The sequence below is a fragment of the Juglans microcarpa x Juglans regia genome, chromosome 8S (genome assembly GCF_004785595.1).
Source record: "Juglans microcarpa x Juglans regia isolate MS1-56 chromosome 8S, Jm3101_v1.0, whole genome shotgun sequence".
NCBI classification, from domain to species: Eukaryota; Viridiplantae; Streptophyta; class Magnoliopsida; order Fagales; family Juglandaceae; genus Juglans; species Juglans microcarpa x Juglans regia.
In genome coordinates this window covers 10174637-10196015 of record NC_054609.1, presented here as the reverse complement: position 1 = coordinate 10196015, position 21379 = coordinate 10174637, and the positions used below count along the sequence as shown (strand labels likewise).

At 34.5% G+C, this 21379-nt stretch overlaps 1 long non-coding RNA gene and 1 pseudogene across 1 annotated transcript; both read left to right on the top strand.

Moving 5' to 3' along the window:
* The first annotated feature begins 9101 nt into the window (after positions 1–9101).
* On the top strand, positions 9102–10360 carry LOC121244675. The gene is made up of 2 exons (XR_005936476.1): positions 9102–9855; positions 9941–10360. It is a non-coding gene; the product is annotated as an uncharacterized LOC121244675 (long non-coding RNA).
* A 2970-nt stretch (positions 10361–13330) lies between these two features.
* LOC121244213 lies at positions 13331–17620 on the top strand (annotated as a pseudogene).
* Positions 17621–21379: the final 3759 nt, after the last annotated feature.

The following is a 21379-nucleotide window of genomic DNA, read 5'->3' as shown; positions in this document are numbered from 1 at the left end:
AGTAGAGCTTAGTGGGTTTTATTTTAAAGGTTTCTGTCCTAATAAAAGGCTTGGTTAATTTAGTTATGAACAAATAAATGATTCTAGTAAATTTGCGTGAATTACATCTTATACATTATAACAACTTGAATCTAAAGTTATTTTAAGGTTTAGTGGTCAATTTGTATATAATATCCGTGTTATTTCAAGGTCTGTTTCGGCATTAGTCTAACTACATTAACCTATTATTTAAAAACAGGAGTTAAAAGAGTTTGTTTAAGGTCGGGTGGTCAAGTTCTATATATTTGTTGTCGAAGATCTTAAGCAATTTTTTTATCATTCAATCTACACACGTTAGCCTTGTATTTTGGTTAGGCCGCCACAATTTGATTGGCAATATAAAATGGTGTTGAGGAGTTTGTGTTGATAGTATATATGCTTATATCATTAATCGCATTAATATTACTATATCACTATACATAGTTAATAGTATCATAAGTGATGTAGTATTAGTATTACTAATACTATAGTGATTTATATAATAATTTATATATAGACTTAAAGCATATTACTAATAGTAATAGAGTGTTAGTATAAGACCATAAAGTATAAATTGAAATTAATATATATTATATACTAATGTATGTTAGTATTACTAATTTACTAATATAATTATCAAAAGGATTTATATATTGAGAATTTATTAAGCCATAAAATATTATTAATATATATTTTATTTAAAGCATATAATCAAATAAATATTCATGTTTAAGATTATAATAACCTTATTATATATTTTTTATATTAACATAAAATTATAATAACATGATCTTATATATAATAAAATATTATTATATAATATAATTATGTATAATTCAAAAAATATTATATTAACATTTCAATTATAGAGAGGATTGGAATATTTGGATCAAAGAATCCTGGTCAAGCATAATATTAGTAAACAAATTAGAAAGAAAGAGGCGTATATACATAAATATTAGTCAACAAATTAGAAAGAAAGTGGCGGAACCAACAATTTCTTTGAAGAGGGGCCGATTTTTTTTTACTGTATGACATTTATGTAAAATAAATAGAAATTCACAAATTTATTATTTCTCTTATTAATTTTAATTCACAATATATGAAGGAAACTATGCCAGGAAGGGGAGCCATGCCGCATTTAATGCAACTCGCACTACAAAAAAATACGGAATTACCGACATTTGATATGCGCCTGCAACTGTCTCAAAAAACGCCGCTAATTAATTAGTGGTGGTTTTTTGCCAGCGTAACCAACCACTGATAGTGGGTCGTCAGTATTTGTCCATTCTATCATTTTTTCAAACGCCGATAATTGAAATTTTCATTAGCGGCGTTTCCAACTTTTTAAAATTAATGGCATTTATCGATACACTGCCATTAATTCGTTGCCATCCCATTGTATAAAATAGCGGCATTACAATAAACATTGCTGCTAGTACGTTACTAGCGCATCATATAAATTGGCAGCATTTATTTAAATGCCACTAATTGTATGTTGGCGACACATTGAATAAATTAACAGCGTTTAGAAAAGTGCCGCTATTAATACAAATAGCTGCATTACAATAAACGTCACTGCTAATATAGTGTCAACGCATCAGATAAATTGGTGGCATTTATTTAAATACCACTAATAGTACGTTGGCGACAAATTGAATAAATTAACGGCATTTAATTAAACGTTGCCACTAATTTAAATAGCGGCATTACCATAAACGCCGCTGCTAGTATGGTGTCAGGGTAGCATATAAATTGGCAGCATTTATTTAATCGCCACTAATAATACATTGTGAGACATTTATTAAATTAACGGCATTAATATAAACGCTGACACTAATTAAAATATTAGCGTTATCATAAACGCCGCTACAATTACATTGCCGATGCATCTAATTTATTTAAATGTCACTAATAGTACGTTAGCAACACATTGAATAAATTAACGATGTTTATATAAACGCCGCCACGAGTACATTGCCACCGCAATCCATAAATTAATGGCGTAATGTAAATGCCTCCACTAATTCGTTGTCCGCACATTGCATTAATTAACATCATTTAGGACGCACCAATAATATGATATACCACAATAAAAAAATATATAATATATAAATTAATAATAAATATGATATAATGGATCATTATTCATATAATAAAAAACAAATTACAAACCAAATCATATCAAAGTGATTTAATAACTTTATAGAAAATCATTACATGTGAAAAATTCCTGAACATTTCAACTCACAAAACATTTTGAAACTTTGTTACAGATAGATTAGCCAAATAGAATTTGTACAGCTTTCCACAGTTCATTTCTCAGCTGCCTCTCGTAAAAGTCTACTTCATCTCTTCCTTGCACAAACAATACAGAGAAGTGCTTCTAGTATCATAACATCCCTATGCATGAACGAGAGATATCAGAAATTGACAGATCATAATAGATGGAAAATGGAAAAAAGTAAAACAAAATAAGAAGCAATGATCGATCTTTTTATTTCCCTTTTCCAAACATATATATATATATATATATATATTTGCTCTAATTAATTCAATATGTTAATTAGATCCAACCAACCCAGTTCTTTTTGTCAAAAATAATGTAAGACATACGCTCAAAACACAAAAAAAATAATTATGGAGTACTGGCAAGTTATATAAAATATATAAGAAGAAATAAGCAATATTGAAGCAATACTGAATAGCTTGAAACAGAGCAATCTATTCTACATTTTAAAGGAAGATCAGATCACATGCCTGTCAATTAATTAGGCCGCAGCTGCAAAATGGGAAAAAAAACTAAACCTGACCATGTACCGAGGGCCCTCCCTATGAATTCTCAGTTATATATTTAAAAATACATGGGTAAACTGACTGGGATGTCAAGTGGAAGAGTATACCCATTGATCTCCAGACGAGTCACTAATTGATTGGTTTAGCGTACCTGTTTTAAGTCAGGAGCAGTACGTATGGCTCTCTCTCTTCTTTGTACATGCAATTAGACGGCAATTAAATAATGAAAGCTTAGTTATCATTTATTTGGTCATGTCGGCTAGGTGCACTACAAGAGAATACGTATTATCATTTGCATGGAGTGGTGAACAAAGTAGTTGAACTCATGTAGTCCTGTTCCATGTGCGATTTGTGCACCCAAAAGGACAAACCTATATATATATATATATATATATATATATATATATATATATATATTTTAGGGAATAGCTCCGGGTGCGTTAGTCTCGAAGTACACCTGATATAATAATTTAAATAAAATAAAAAATGTAAAAAAGTTAGTAGTTTATTTGTCTGGAAAAAGAAAATATGAAGTTAAAGAAAAACAAAAAATCAAAATTAAAAAAAAATATAAACTTTAACAAAGTATGAGCATTGGTCTACATCTATATTAGATTATCTATTTACTCTCTATATAATAATAAAATATTATTAATTTAATAATTTTTTAAATTTTTATTTTTATCACATTTTATAGTTATACTAATTAAAATATTAATAATAACTATATTCTAATCAAATTAACAATATTCAATATTAATATTAATAATAATTATATTTTATTAAGTGTTTGGTAAAATATGATCCTTCATTAAATTTTATAAGGGAACTACACGTCAAATGGTCAAGAGTCTTAAAGATCTTTTGGTAAAACAAGATCCTTCATTAAATTCTATAAGAGAATTACATGTTAAATGATCAAGAGTTTTAAAGATCTTTTAGTAAAACAGAATCTTTCATTAAATTCTATAAGAGACATGTCAAATAATCAATAGATTTAAGAGTATTTTGGTAAAACAGAATTTAACAAACTTAACAAGAAAAAAATAAAAATAAAAATAAAAATTACTATTCATAATTAGATAGTCATTTATTATAATAGAATAAATATATGCTGATGGCGGCCAGGTCATAGATTAGTTTGGGTCATTTGGCAACTATATCTGGTGCTTTGTAACGAGCGCCCTATAGTTAGCAAGCAGGTTCCGAAATCCTAGTCAATTCCGGCGAAAACTCCAAAAGGCGCTGATGCTATTAGCAAAGACCCAGTGAGACGGGGATTCCGGACTCATGTATTCAAACCCGACGGCGTATCGTGAGTTAACATCATTACAGATAAATAATTATTTAGGTAAAATATATAATTATATATAATATTTACGTATCATTCATGGGTTGGCAGTTCGATCCTGGCCTAAGTAATTATCAAGAAGCCGCCACCGGTCCACTAGTGTTAATCTATTTAGCTAAAAACACACAAAAACTAAATTTTTATTTATTTATTTTTAAATGAAAATATTTTTAAAGAAAGAAGCTGACTCGATTATATCTTGAAACGACTGGAAAGATCAAAAGATATTGGGAAGATAAGTTTTTTTCAATGGTCCAACGTCAGGAAATCCCAAAAGATCTTAAGTTTAAATTAAGAATTAATTAAAATAATCTTAATGGATATTAGAGATCTGGACCTTTGTTTTAAATTAGTATACTCTCCTAATTCTTTAACCATGCATGTTTGATTGTGCTTTTCTATGAAAACTTGTTTGAGAGAAGAATCTAAGGTTCACGTGGCAAATATAATTAACGTAAATTAAGCATGGGTGATCTCATGCATATATGTATCATGCATACTCATGTAAACACCTCTGTACATATATAATTTAATTTTTTAAAGTAATAAACTGAACTCAATTTCAGCCTGTCGTCTATACTGTTTGGATATAAGGGTTTACTCAATCCTTATTAAAAAAAATATAAATGATTTAATCTACATCTTTCTCTCAGCTTAAACTTTTAAACAAGCGGTGATTTCACACACTACAACAAATTTAAGCTTTTGGGACGAAATTATTTAGGGATGAAAAAAATTTCGTCCTTAAAAGTCATTTTTTGGGACAAAATTTAAATTTCGTCCCAAAAAATTGATGACTTTACAAAATCGATCGAACGGTCAAATAACCATTCGAACAACCTTTTCTGTGACGAATTAAATCGTTTCAAAAAGTTTTTTCTGTTCGAACGGTAAAAAATATATTCGAACAGTAAAATCTTGGAGGGAAAAGTTTTTCACGTACTGATAATATTATTAGTATTATTAGTATTTTATTTATTTAGTTCTGACTTATTAGATCAGTATTATTTATATTGAACAATTTGTAATATATTTTTAAAATATAAATATCTATTTGGTTTTAAGTATTGTGAAAGAAAATAATAACCGTTCGAACTCTCATCAAACATTCAAACATATATAAATCGGACACAACCGTTCAAACATTGCAATTTAGAGTTCGAAAGGTAAAAAATTGTGTGCCGTTCAAAGGCCTCCAAACATGCAATTCACTATTTGCGATCGTCCATCAATTTGTTTGTTCAAACGTTTCTTCATGTGTATTTGGTCGAACGGACTGGTATCGATCGACCGGTCATGAAATACCCGTTTGAACCTTTCCTCATTATTCGAACATTATTTCCGATGTTCGAACGGATTTCCGAGACAAATTTAATTCATCCAAAAAAAAAATCCATTCGAACACGATCGAACGGTCTAGCTTAATTTCGTCCCAAAATATATTTTTTGTGACGAATTTGTGACTTTCGTCCAAAATACCTTTTGGGACACTTTTATAAGGACGAACTTGAGACAATTTTTTTTCGTCTAAAAATATTTTGGGACGAAATGCCAATCTTTTGAGATGAAAATTTTGTTCCAAAAGACCTTATTTATTGTAGTGGCATGTCATTATATATACTTAATCCCTAGATTAGAAGAGAGATATATGTACCATAAAAAACAGATTTTTTCAGATTGATCTCTTTTGTTTAAAGAGTTTACATGAACTTATCTTATTCTAAATTTGTACAAATTATTTTCTTATATCATAAGCGTCGTGGCCTCGTTTGGCTTAATTTAAACTGTATATATCCCTTTGAATGGAGTGGTAAGATTGATTGACCTGCGGTTTAATTAGCATGCATGCTCGACGAAATTGCCAAGAAGTTTCTTCCCACTTCTCTATAATTATTTATTAGCCATAACACTACTCTATAATTGGACAATCGCGCATACTGAGTTTTTTAGAAGTATGACTTCTTCCATGGCCTTTCAATTAGGAGCTTCTTCCTCCCCTTCATCTCCTTCCATCCGTCAATGGAATCATGATGTATTCTTGAGTTTTAGAGGTAAAGATATTCGCCACAACTTTATTTCTCATCTAAATCGTGCTTGCATCAGAGTGGCCGAATCAAGACTTACATGGATGGCGTCGACCTTGAAAAAGGAAAACAAATTTATTTAGAGCTTTTCAAAGCTATTGAAGAGTCACAGATTTCGATTATTGTATTTTCTAAAAACTATGCAGAATCTAAATGGTGCTTAGACGAGCTATTGAAGATTCTTGAGTTTAGAAAAATAAGAAAACAAATTGTTCTACCGATATTTTATAAGGTAAAACTATCAGAAGTACGAGATCGAAAAGGAAAATTTGGAGAAGCATTCACTAAACTTGGAAAGAAAATCAAGGATGATAAAGCCGCTGCTAGAATCCTGGAAGGAAGCCTTAGAAGAAGTAGCCAATTTGTCTGGGTTGGAATATTTAGCCATCAGGTAAGCTTTGTCTATATGTTTTTGTGCGCATATATATCATGATGCTATTGAGATATTTAACGAATAGGTCAGGATTAATGGGAAAAAAGAATTACTTAAAAAGTATGTTATAATTAAATACATACAAAAGAATGAAAATGTAAGTCTGACAATGGCACAAGGCCGCGACAAATGCACAATCTACTATTAAAATATTCAGTTTTATGGAAGGAAAAATAATATATACTTTAACTCAAATCATTATAATCATATGTTATTTATATGTGAAATGTTTGATTCTTTAAATTTTTTTCTATTTTTTATTGATAGGGATGATGAGTCAGAATTTATCAAAAAAATCATTTTGTGGGTGAACCCAAAAATAATAAACCGAACATCTTTAAGCATTCCCAAGCATCCAATTGGGATAGAATCTGGTATACGAGACATTTATCAGCGTTTAAGTATCGAAAGGAATGATATTATACGCGCAGTAGGGATATTCGGAATCGGTGGAATTGGTAAGACAACTATTTCAAATGATATTTATAACTAGATTTCTTCTCAATTTGAAGGAAGTTGTTTCTTGAGAAACATTAGAGAAACTTCAAAACAAGTGGGAGGTCTGATTCAACTGCAAAATACACTTCTTTTTTAGATATTAGGAACAAAATTGGACATTAATGATGTTGATAGAGGAGTCAGTGTAATTTGGCATAGATTTCAATCTAAAAAGATTCTACTAATTCTTGATGATGTGGATGACATGGTCTAACTAGAAAAATTAGCTGGAAATCGTGCTTGGTTTGGTTTAGGAAGTAGAGTAATCATAACAACAAGAGATTAACATATACTAGATAACTTTAAAGTTGATTCAAAATACGAGGTGAGAACTTTGGATGACAATGAAGCCCTTCAGTTGTTTAGCTTGTACGCTTTTGAGGAAAAAGAACCATTGAAGGATTATGTGGACCTCTCAAAACAAGTAACAAAATATGCTCAAGGTCTTCCACTAGCTTTAACAGTATTAGGTTCGGATCTAAAAGGTCAAAGTATACATCAATGGAAAAGGGAATTAGATAAGTATAAAAATATTCCCAACCAAAATATTCAGAGAGTACTTCAAATAAGTTATGATGGTTTGGAAGATAGTGAGAAAGACATGTTCCTTGATATTGCATTTTTCTTCCAAGGAGAACCTTTGGCTAAGGTCATGGAAATATTTGACAGTTGCGGTTTTTTTCCAATTCATGGTATCCAGAGACTTATAGACAAGTGTCTGATTACTATTAATTATAAATGTATTTGGATACATGACTTGCTGCAAGATATGAGCCGAGAAATTGTTCGAAAAAAAATCATCCAAAGAACCTAGCAAATGTAGCAGATTGTGGTTTCATGAGGATGTTTGTCAAGTGTTCGAAGAAGATATGGTAAGAGTCACAAAAGAAGTTCTTGGGTTTACATTTATTTCCTTTTTCTAAAAGTGAAATGTGGTGGAAAATATTGACTTATGAATTCATACCTGCCTAGTGGAAAAAATATTTTTAAAGATCAAGAACGATTTTGTAGTTATAAATAGAGTTCGTTTATTTATTAAGATGAATAACTAAAAGAACCATATCTAAATGTCCTTTTTCATTTCAAATATCCAAATATTTTCTAATTTAGTGTGTACTATCTCTTGAAGCTAGCATTTTTTTATGAAAATTTAAAGAGTATTGTTCGTAAGTTGGGAAAGAAAAGACAGTCTTTTATATTTTAACGTGTGAATATTCAGTATTGAAAAATAGCATGTAAAGATAACAAGAGAGTAGTATTTTTTATGAAATAATATACCGTCAACTCGAAAAATATTAACTTTAGCAAATTATAGTGCACTCTTATATATGCATTCTCTTATATCAGGGGCCAAACAAAATTGAAGGTATAGTAGTAGATTTACCTAAAGGTGATGAGGAGATAAGCTTGCATCCCAAAGCATTTCAAAATATGAAAAGACTTAGAGTCTTTATAAATCGTAATGTGCATTTTTCTTGTGCACCCAACTATCTCTCCAACAAGTTAAGAGTACTAGATTGGTCTAAATATTCTTCACAGTCATTGCCACGTAATTTTCAAGGGAAGAATCTCACTGTCTTTCGAATGCATGATAGCTCATCAAGGAATTAGGGGACTGATTCAAGCCCAAGGTACGTACAATTATAATCATCAATAATTTTTTTTCTTTAAATTATTTAGTAAACTCGATTCAACTTTTTTTCTTTTACAGAATTTGACGACCATGGCTTTCGAGTTTTGTAGTTACTTAATAGAAATTTCGGATCTTTCAAGCACTTCTAATTTGAAGAAATTGACTGTCAAATCTTGTCACAAACTAGTTAAGGTGCATGATTCTGTTGGATCCCTAGAAAACCTTTCTAATCTGAGTTTTGAGCGATGCTCTAAACTCTGAATTTTTTCAAGAAGCCTCAAGTTGAAATCTTTACGCGAGCTTAATCTTGGGAATTGCTCAAGCCTCCGTGATCTTCCTAAAATCGAGTGTAAAATAGAATCTTTAAGGACATTGGTTCTACATGGCACTGCTATAGAAGAACTACCTTTATCCATCGGGAACCTCGTTGGACTTAAGGAATTATATCTATCTACTGCAAAAACCTTATGCGTCTCCCAATTGCTTTGATCCAGTTGCAACATTTACATTGGCTTTGTATTGGTGGTTGTACAAATACTGTAAAGAAGTGAGGGATGATGGACAATCCCTTGATCTGCCTAATTATTCTACAACAATGTAAGACGAGATATCAAATTCAAGCAATGGGAGCACTACATTACACATACCGAATCTTCAAATTAGTTGTTGTCATTCAAAATCAAACTTCTTTCCAATATATAGTTTATTTACCATGTTTAATTCCTTAGCTAGTTTGCTTCGTTTAGATCTATCGCAGACTGAAATTGTTAGTCTTCCCACGAGCATCAAAGGATTCGTTAAACTAACTAATCTTGACTTGAGCTTTTGTCGTAAACTTGAAGAAATACCAGAGCTTCCACCAAATATAAGGGAAGTGAATGTTATGGGATGCAAGTCCCTAGAAAGATTTGGAGAAGTATCAAACATATTGGAATTCAATGGAAGTCACATCAGATCGCTATGAGTAATTGAATTGGTCGGCTGCGACAAAATGCATGTGAATATATGGAATGATAAAGTGCAAAATCCATTATTGTGGAAGGTATGTATGTGTGATCTCATTTTTAATAGCATGCAATACTCAATTTAAATTGATAATGATGATGACGATGATATTGGTTTAACAGGGAATCTATGTATATGATGCTACTTTGTTTTCGGAAAATCATATTCCAGACTGGTTAAGTTATGTTTATGAGTTTTTAAAAGATAATGAAATGGTGAAGGGGCTTGATGATGATGTCGAACCGAGGAAAAAAGAAGAGTGGGTAATAGAAATGAAGAGGCCACACTATTTGGAGGAGATAAGCAGAATTGTATTATATGTCGTAACGTTTTTTATAGATTCCTGGATTATCACTTTTAGGCTGGGAGACTGATATTGGTGATACTAAGATAACCAGTAACAACTCAAATCATGTATGTTGTATTCAAGAAGGGGTACAATTGTTTAATATGGATTGGTACAACGTGGAAAATTGGACAGGATATTGTGTATGGGTGGGGTACTCCAATTTACAATCTTTTGATCTCAAGGTTTTGGACAATTTGCGAGTTCAACTTTATCCCAATCAATGTTATGGGGTGGTGCCGTTCTATGAAAGTTGAGAGCCAAAGTGGTATACAAGAATGAAAGGAGAGCAAAAACTACTGATCAACAGAAATTCAATAAATGATAACCCCAATTAAGTAAGTCACCCACGTTCGTACTGTGTTTTGGTTGGGATATCTTTCATGTTTGTTTTTGGGAAGAACAATTTTATTTAAATCTTTAAATCATATATCATCCACATGATATAATTTAATTTATAAGATCAAATTCTAATTTTGTTCCTCCTCTAAGCGTATTATTTTTTCCCGTTACTTTCTAAAAAAAAAAAAAAAAAGTTATTATATTCTCTAGCTAGTCTGTAAAGCACACCATTTACATCACTTAAATGAAAAGATTTAATTCGTAATATTTAAATTTTAAAATTTATGTTTTGATAGTGTCCTCTATGCATCGATTTGATAATGGACTTTTTCAAAAAGTAAAAAAGGAACAACAATATAGACTTTATCATAGAACTATACTCTAAAGTACACATAAATAAACCGTTGCCAAGCAACTAAAATTTGGATTTAGGGACACCATGACGGACTTCCTCTGTAGATTTTAATAATCTCTGTTCTTTTCTCAGATGATTTTCTTGGATTGCTACTTAAGTTTATGAAAACAATCACCTGATATTCTTAAACTTGGGGCATCAAACTTCCAGATCAAGTGGAGAAGGACTACGATGATTCAAAGGACTCCGTGCCTTTTCTTTTTCTTTTTTTTCCATTGCCCTGTTTTAGTCTTTGCCAATGAAATAAAGGGTGGTCATTTGGTTAATGTTTGATGTTAAAATTCCCTTAATCTATTCAGGTTGCATGTGTATTGAGAAAGAGAACAACCACATTGATTGTGAAGAATATTATTGCATTGAATGATTATTTGCATTGCTTTTGTGATCCACAAAGAATATCAAGATTTAAAAAATCACTTCTTTAAATTAGTTCGAGCTTTTACTTGGTTTCATTTTCATTTTCCAACCAGATAGGAATAGATACTGAAGTTTTGTATGGTGTAGCGTTTAGAGAACATGGAAGCACTTGTGCAGTGGTGGGAAGAAACAACTCCGGCTTCATCAATATTTGTCAAAACCTGTCAGCTCCATTCAACATATACAGCCATTTCTAGGTTTAGCATCTGCAGACCAAGTGGCCTGCCAGCCCCTGTTGCTTTTATTTCTTTTACTTGGGATATCTTTGTTAAATCGACTACCCCTGTTGCTACTATTTCTTTGGAATTTCAGGTGAGTTTTTCCTTTCAGTTTTATTTGTTCTCTCTGGTCTTTAAGACTTGATTCCGTATTTGTCATTGAGAAAAATTATATTCATCATCCCCACACACCACACTCCACACATTTATTTTATTTTTTTCTTTTACCAAATGTGTGGTATATGGATGATGAGTAGAAGGATTCAACAAGTTTAAAAAGAATAAAATCAAAATAAAAATTAAAAAGGTGTTGTCATTTGTTTCATATATGATGTTAAAACATTTCCCTGTGCAGTATTGGGAATAAACAAAGTTTTTCCTTTCATTTTTGTTTGTTCTCTCTGGTCTTTAAGGCTACGTATGGATACAAAGAGTACCTCAAGTACTCTCATTACTATTCTTTACTTTATTATTACTTTTCACCTACTTCTTTTACTATTCATTACTTTTTACCTACTATTCATTATTCTATTATTACTTTTTCACTATTATTCACAAATATTCTCAACACTTCTCAGGTATTCTCACTATCCAAACGTAGCCTAAGACTTTATTTGGTATTTGCCATTGAAATCAGGTGTTGTCATTTGTTTCATATATGATGTTAAAAACTTGCCATGAACCTACTCGTGGGGTTGCATATGTACTGACAATATTGGTCATGTTGGTTGGTTGGGATTATGGGAACTCAACTCTATTGATCTCAAGTTTTGGGTTTAGGGACCTGTACAACATGTGCACTGATGTAACATGTCTTAATTTTCAAGGGACCTGTTCCAGATAAGGTGGTGAAGGACTATGATGATCCAAAGGTAGATTTGGAGTTAGAGCTTCAGCATGTTTGAGATGGATGAATGACATGTACATTTAAAAGAGCTGAATCTTAAGACCACTACACTATTGCTTAGTTTCACTATATCCGAAGATCTTGGTGGGTAAAACTTGGCATGCTTGATAAAACATGCTTAATCAAGACCAATTTTCCCCCATTAGACAACTTTGACTTCCAACCAGCAAGCTTATTCCTTAATTTCCCTTACAGAAGCTCCAACATTGTTCCTTTTAATGAGAATAGGTACATCAAGATATGTAAAAGGAAACAAAATATCCCTAAAAATCTAGTTTCATCCAGCATAATATGTTTCCTAGAAACAAAAGCATTTTTTCCTTCCACTTACTCAATACTTCAGATAAAGCCTTCAAGGATTTATTGGATTGATTAAGGAAGATAGCAATGTCATCAGTGTATAAAAGAAAAACCAAAGGCCAAACATATCCATAAAAATCTCCATTCAAGTCTACCATAAGCTTTTTCCATATCCATTTTAACCATCAAATTGCATCCTTTTTACTTTTTATTGAAACTAAGAGCGAATTCATGAGCAAGAGCTATATTATCAAAGATACAGCAACCTTTAATAAAAGTTCCTTGCACCTAGAAAGGGGCAACTCTATTCACCATATATATATATATATATATATATATATATATATATATATATATATATATATATATATATATAACTTCAAAAAACTTCCACACTAGATATATTGTATAACTCTTTTATCGGTCTAAACTTAGAAAAAGAAGGATTCTTGTCTATAGGAATTGAGACTATAAAAGAAGAGGAAAAAGAGAGTGGAAGTTTCTGACCCTAAAAGAACCTCATGAGCAGCTTGAAGCAAATCTTCTCTAATGATTTCCCAGCAAGCCATGAAAAAGCTTGACCTGCCAAAACCATTTGGGCCACGACTACTGTTCGCAGGTATACCCCATAAAGAGCATCATCACTTCCTGCACAGTAGGCATAGTACATAATCACACATTATCTTATAGTTTCGAAAGTTTGTGAGTATGATATATTAGTTCTGATAGTTTTGAATAAAGAGTGTTGATCGAAGGTTGGAAATGAGCAACAAAGACAAAAAATTGTAGGAGAGAATGCAACTATGTAGAAATAATGTAATAGAGGATCTTTTTTTATGGGCAATGTGCTAAAGGATCAGTGTGGGTGTGCGCCTATATTTATTCTGATTAGGAAGAAGAAAAGAAAAAAAAAATTATTAAACTCTCACAAAGGACAACTAGAGATTCCAACTTTCTTTCCCTCAACTTTCATAGTTATTGCCATAAAAGGTATATCTGAATTTGCTTCTACTAATGGCAAGTTTCTTAAATCTTGCTTTCAGTCTCTTCCTTCCAGACAAATGGAACCAAAGAATGCTCGTTATCCTCCTCCTCCCATGTCTTCAGCTTGCCAAATCTTTCACTCTTCATACTACTTCTCCATAACTAAATCAAGTCACAGAACAACAAACAAAAACCACTATCTCAGTTCTAAACCTTTATGTTTCCAAGAGTACATTGTGTTTATTTCTTCCAAGTAAGTTCTCAACAGACAACTGATCATATTTAATTGCAGATAGTATGTCGGATGCATTGATGTAGGGCCATGATGATAGCATACCGGATGCATTGAGGAAGGGCAACTATCATATAAAAAGATGTTTTTTGAGGCAATATTTGGATTACTTTTCTCCATAAAACCAATTTTTACAAGCAAAAATCAACATTCCATTTATTATATTTGCAAAGAAAAGTTGCAACAGGCAAAAAGGGTAATAAAATCCCAGAACTTACTGGAGGAATTGAATAAATTAATAGAAGATAAGGATGTTGGGTATATGTGGAGATTGGTTTTGGAGCTGAAAAAGTGTTTGCTGAAAGTTGGATTGACAGTTGGCTCCAGCCAATGTTCGCTCGACATACCGCTCGAGCAAAGGCAAGTCAGAGAGAGTTTGCTCGAGTCCTGCTCAACACTCCGCTCGAGCGAGACACAAACCCTAGTGTTCGCTCGACCCTTGCTCGACACTTCGCTCGAGCCAATATTCATTTGGCTGTTCGCTCGAGTCGCGCTCGACACTCTGCTAGAGCTAAGTGCGTAGTTTTTCCCATATTAGGGTTTCCAGCGCCATTTACTATAAATACATCATATTATACTTGTGTTGGACGGCCTTAAACATATTTTCAGAGATAACAATTGTCTAGTGAGTGTATATTGTGTGAGATAGCAAAAAGCCCAAGAGAGTGTGAGTTAAGATTGAATGATTGTAATCTCCTCTGGTTAATAAGATTTCTGCAGCTCCTGTGGACATAGGCAATTTGCCGAACCACGTATATTGTATGTTGTGTTCTTGATTGTGTTACTTTTACTTTATTTGCCATCGTTGGTGTGTGTGCTTTGCATAGTATTTCACAACAAAGGAGACTCAAGAGAGGTTTTGGAGGGCTTACTTGGTTACATCCTGTGTTCCACCCAGGTGCTCATTTAGTACCTCTTGCATGTGCATGCACAATTGTGTATGAGGGACTAACTCTTATCCATCTTCAAAGTACTATGCAGGAGGCAGTTGTTCCACCATATGTTGCTCTTGCCATAAGACCAAATCCTGGATTCTGGGAATTTTTAAGGTGAACTCTGAGGACTTGTCAGTAGACGCTATCACTGCTTCGGAATACTTGAGATTCAAAGAAGTGATCTTCGATGAAAACTGATCTTGTTGTGTAGGTTTTGAGTTTTTTCACTCTGAACTTGGTACTTGATCTTGTTGCTAAAAAAAATTGCTATATGAGATATGATGTGCAGGGCGAATGATGAAAATGCCTAGGAGATAGATTTTGGAGTCCTTGACTTATCCACTCCTCGCCTGACCCTTACTTCTTCTATCGGAAATGGTGTCAGCTTCATCTCGAAGTTCATGACGTCAAGGCTGTAAGGGAATCCTGAGAGTGCAAAGCCACTACTCGAGCACTCACAAGACCTAAATTATAAAGAAGAGGTATAAATGCAGTCATACTTTGGATAGGCACACCGAGAATGGAAGAAAGTAATTTCTTGTATCATACTTTGGATACACAAATAATCGATGTTGTTCCAATTTAGCAGGATCTTATAATAAATGCAACTTTGGATACAGTCGCTAAGCTACAAAGTGCCCTGATTGTAGCTGAAGTGTTTGTCTCTGCAATCCCCAAAGAGATACCATTTCTTAATTTTGAGCAGAGGTGACTATTATTTTATGTTTATGACCCTCATTGAAAGCAAAACCTGTTTTGACACAAAGTCCATGATAGGTGGATATTGGATAGTACACGCTTTTTTTGTATTTTGCCTTCTTGTAAGGAGTGGGGCTTTGAGAGAGGGTGGGGGAACACTGCAGAAAGTGTTCAGGAGAATGTTAGGATGCTTTCTGAGGTACTCCAAGTACCATAACCCGCAAAGTTGGAGGTTCTCTTCAGCAGGCTTCCCGACATATTCAGCATTGTGATCATCTCCCCTCATGGCTGCTTTGGGTAGTCAGATGTCCTCGGATTGCCTGATATTGGCGGCCAGGTAAATAATGCATTCAAGCATCATTAATCAATAACAACAATAATGATAAAAATAATTATAAACACCACCAAAAAGATTGAATAATATTATTGTACAATCTTGCTAAGCTCACCTTTTGATAATTCACAATTAGGCGGTATACATTCTTTGATCAAGTAAGAGCTTTAGAGGAAGAATTGCTCCTAGGGATCAAGCAACATGGTCTTGTTGTGAAGCCTCAGATTCTTGTGGTGAGCTATTAACAAAGGATTTTAAGAAATAATTCTTAAGCAGTTTAAGGTTAGCAAGGATCAGGATAAGTTATGCATTTAACTCCATTTTACAGGTAACAAGACTTATACCTGATGGTCGAGGGACCAAGTGCAACCAGGAGTTGGAGCCTATTGCCAACACTAAGTACTCTCAGTCTCTCACATACTTGAGAGTCCCATTTAGGACACAGAATGGGATTGTACGCCATTAGCTTTCCCATTTTGATATCTACCCTTACCTTGAGAGATTTGCCCAGGCATTTGCTTTTATCTAGCATTTTTTGTCAGTTTCTTTTTCAAAACAGTTTTCTTATTCTAGTTTTTTCCCTTTTCTTCTCCCATCACTAGGATGCTACTGTTGAGATTCTTGAACACATGGAATGCAAACCGGACCTCATCATTGGGAACTATAGTGATGGAAACTTGGTCGCGTCTTTGATGGCTAGAAACTTGGAATAACATGGGTCTAATCCGTCCTCTTGAATTGCTTATAAACATTTTATTTTAATCTATTTATTACTCTAAATGTGAACTTTGGCGTTTTAATAACCCAGGGAACTATTGCTCATACTTTAGAGAAAAACAAGTATGAAGATTCAGATGCGAAATGGAAGGAATTAGACCCCCAAGTACCACTTTTCATGTCAGTTCACAGCCAACATAATTTCAATGAATGCAGCCGATTTCATCGTAACAAGCACATATCAAGAAATAGTCGGAAGGTGGGCTTCTAAATAAATAATTATCTTGAATACAACCATGCAACAAACATCAACTGAAATGATGTTAACTCACGATATGTTTATTCTCCAGCAAGGATAGACCCAGACAGTATGAAACAAATACAGCATTTACCATGACTGGACTTTATCGAGTAGTCTCGGGCATCAATGTCTATGATCTAAAGTTCAACATTGCTGCCCCTGGGGTTGATCAGTCTGTCTACTTCCGTACACGGAGACACAGAGGCGGCTAACTTCTTTCCACCCGGCCATTGAAGAACTACTATACAGTTAGGACGGCAAAAATGTGAACGTGTAAATCTAAAGCTTCTTGTAGCCTTTCCGTTATGTACTAAAAGTATCATCATAGTAGTTTAACTCTATAGCTAATGTATGCCTGGAACAGAGGATATTTTGCAGACAAGAATAAACCAATCATCTTCTCGATGGCACGACTTGATACAGTGAAAAACATTACTGGACTAACTGAATGGTAAGGAAAGAACAAGAAGCTAAGAAATTTGGTAAATCTTGTAGTTGTAGCGGGATTTTTCAGTCCTTTGAAATCAAAGGACAGATAAGAAACTGCAGAAATAAAAAGATGCATGCCATGACAGAGAAATACGAACTTTATTAAGACTTAGAATACATAGACTCTCTCCTTTTACACGTGTATATAGAAAGGTTAGTTATCTTTCTATTAATATATTAGCCAATGAGAGTTGAGTTTAGTTTTGTATATAAAGCAACTTTGTAACCTTCAGTAAACACAATTCAGTAATACGAATGTATCATTTCCTTTTCTCTGGAAATTAGAGTTCTTGATATGGTATCAGAAGAAATTAGGTGGTATTCTCTCTGATTTCCCTTCAATCATGGCTGATCATGTTCCTTCCAATTCTTCCGTTGATAATGTCGAATCTGATCCACGTAGCCCTTACTTTCTCACTAATGCTGATCATACTGGTGTTCTTTTAGTTAGTGAGAAATTGAACAATAGCAACTACCATTCCTAGTCGTAATCTACGTTCCTTTCCTCGAAGGCACGCAATAAACTCGATTTCATTGATGGCTCCATTCCAGTTCAAGATACGGATAATTCTCTGTTTTCTCCAAGGAGTAAATGTGACACAATTGTTCTTTCCTGGCTTCTCAATTCTATGTCACCAAAGATTGCTCAAGTGTCATCTATGTTCATCCTTCTCATGCAATGTGGCTGGAGTTGAAGGAGAGATTTTCACAAGGGAATGGACCTCGAATCTTTGAATTGCAAACTACAATCTCTACCCTACGACAAGAACAGAATGATGTTAGCACCTATTTCACAAATTTAAAGGTACTTTGGGATGAATTCTTGAATTATCAACCCTTGCTTGTCTTTCTTTGTAAAGGTTGCACATGTAATTCTTCCAAAACTTTTGCTGCTTATCATCATCAAAATTATGTGATGACATTTCTGATGGGACTTATAGATGCTTTTGATACTGTAAGGGGTCAGATTTTGATGATGGATCATTTACCATCTATTAACAAAGATTTTTATACAATCTGCTGAGCAGCAGCAGTAAAATGCTGATGTGGAGCCCCAAAAATTCTCTCGACTTTGTATGGCGATTAGGGCAGAGATGGTCACTGCCGCAAGTCTCGTGGCATAAGGGAGCAGGCCAAATGGTGGTTCAAAAGGGCTGGAGCAGCAGAGGACTACGAATCGGGATCTCAAAGTAGAAGGCTCACTGAGGACTGGTTTTGGTAAGGGATTTGTGGATGTAGCGATGGATCGGCCTCAAGTTCTACCGGAGGTTGAAATCCCCTTCATGGAACCAAAATTTTCAGATGGGGAGATGTTCTTCATCTTTTCCAGATCATAAGTGAAACTCTTGGTAGAACCATTTTGGTTCTCTGTTGTGCTAAAGTTCTTGCATAGGAGGCCATCACTTGATCACGTTCAGGGCTTCATTAAATCCCATCGGGGGCTATGCGTCTTGCCTGTTGTGGGGCAGTTGAGGAATCCTCGAAATGTGTTCGTCCGATTATCCAATGAGGAAGATTTCATTGCAGTGATGGCTTGAGGGAATTTTGAAATTGCAGGGGCACCTTATAGAGTGTTCCATTGGACACCAGATTTTGTAGAAGAAGAATACTCCCCTCTGGTTCCAGTGTGGTTATCTCTTTCGGGGCTCCCTCCTAATTACATTCATGAGTCTATGTTGAGGTCGATTGGTGGGGGTTTTGGTCGGTTTTTGAAACGGGATAATGCGACGGTGTGTGTGACACGGCTTGAGGTGGCACGCATTTGCGTTGAGTTGATGTCTCCAAACCTTTGAACATGGGTTTCTAGCTTGGGGTTCCAGGGCATGAGAGCAGCCATTATCAGGAAGTAATTTTTTATTCTCTTCCTCTGTACTGCGGGTTATGTCGAAAACAGGGATATGAGGAGGGCAAGTGTAGTCGGTGGAACCAGCTTGATAAAAATGGAGTTGGGCATGGTGCGAATGAAGGGGGGACGCGAGAAAGCAGAGGCCCAGTGGAAGGTGGTTGGAAATAAAAATCTAGAGGCCGTGGCACCTGAGGTGAGAATTGAAAAGGAGATTTTTTCTGTCAGTCGTCGGGCAAATATTCTGAGCGGGATAAATCAGTGTTGGTGTGCAGTGGAGTTGGCAGCAATGGAGGTTTTTTATGTGGATTTAAATGGCAAGGCTCTTACTAGGAGACAATTTGAGGAGGAACTTGATGGTGGCAGGTTCACAGGTGCTATTACTGCTTTATCGAGGGGCCGTGATGCTACAGAGAGTAATTTTCATGAGAATAAAAAAGGCTCGGTCAGCTAGTTTGAACTGTAGGAAGAGGTTTTGGATACTGAGGAATCGCAAGAGGTTGTGGAGGTTGTGAAAGAGACGCCACGTAGTTCACTGAAATTAGTGGATGAGGCATTCAAATTTGAGTTGTCACGATTGGCAATGGTGGAAATCAAAGATGGGGGTATTAACAAGTGGTGTTCTTTGTCTAAGGGAGAACCTGAAGAAGACGTTGTGGATTTTGTAAGTAAGTGTTTTGATTCTGATTTGGAGTTGAATGTCCCTTTGAACAAATTACGAGGCGTCAAGAAGAAGAAAAAGTTGGTAGTCCTAGAGAGGACTCGTTACAAAAAAAAAAAAAAAATCTTTATGCAAATTCTTATATGGAATATTAGAGGTATTTGTTCATCAAATGGTAGACTTCGGCGCCCTATGAATAAAAGTAGGCCACAGGTGGTGGCCTTATTAGAGCCTTTTCTTTCTTCTAATAAATGTCGACGTTGGGCTAGGTGGTTACACATGCTGAATTTTGTGAATAATGCTACAGTAGGGGTAAAGTATGGATGTTTTGGAATGCTAGTCTGGAGTTTGATTTCATTTCCATGTCAAATCAAGTATTGTCTGGTTGGTTCGTTAAAGGTAGTGTGCGTGTCTTGGTTTCTTTCATTTATGCTAGCTATTTTCAGAGGAAGCGTAGGGAGTTGTGGGAGCACTTGTGTGCTCTCGATGCGGTCGTTTGGCCCTTTTTTGTTGGGGGAGATTTAATATTATTCGTTGTGACGAGGAAAATGGGGGAGGCTTGTTGAGTAATTCTCGGGCAAAAGAGGAGTTTAATATATGTATTCATGATTGTGGGCTTTTATAGTTGCCTGTTGGGGGAAAAAAAATTTCTTGGTGCAATGGTGGTTTTTTTTGGGGGGGGAGGGGGGGGGGGGGGGGGGGATTTGGGCTGATTGGATAGGATTTTGGTTAATTCTTTGTTTCTAAATATGTTTCAAGATGCACGTATGGAGTACCTTTTGCGAACTTCTTTGGACCATTATCCTATGTTGATTTTCTTTGATAGGGAAAGAATGAGTGGGCTCTAGTACTTTTGGTTTCAACGCATGTGGAGGACTCATGAAGGGTTCTTACCATTGGTCCGGGAATGTTGGAATCAAGAGGTTGAGGGTTGTGCTATGGTGAGGGTGAGTTATAAATTAAAATGTCTGAAGAAGATTTTGAGAAAGTGGAATATTGATATGTTTGGGAGAGTGGAAGTGGAGATAAAAGGTCTTGAATCCCGAATCATTGAGCTCGAAGAAATTCTTAGTGCTGAGTTTTTCCAGGACCGGGAAAATGAACTTTTGTTGTGCAAGCAGCGACATCTCCAATGGCTTCATCATGAGGAGATTTTAGGTTGTCATAAATCATGTATTAAGTGGTTAACTGAAGGTGACTCAAACTCAGCTTTCTTTCATGCTTCCTTTGCGTATTAAAAAAAAGAGCAAAATCATTGATTGTATGAAGCTACGGGATGGAACATTGCTTAGTTCCGCTGAAGATGTTCATGATGCGGCAGTGGTTTTCTTTCAAGAATTGTTGTCGGCAACACCAGTGGA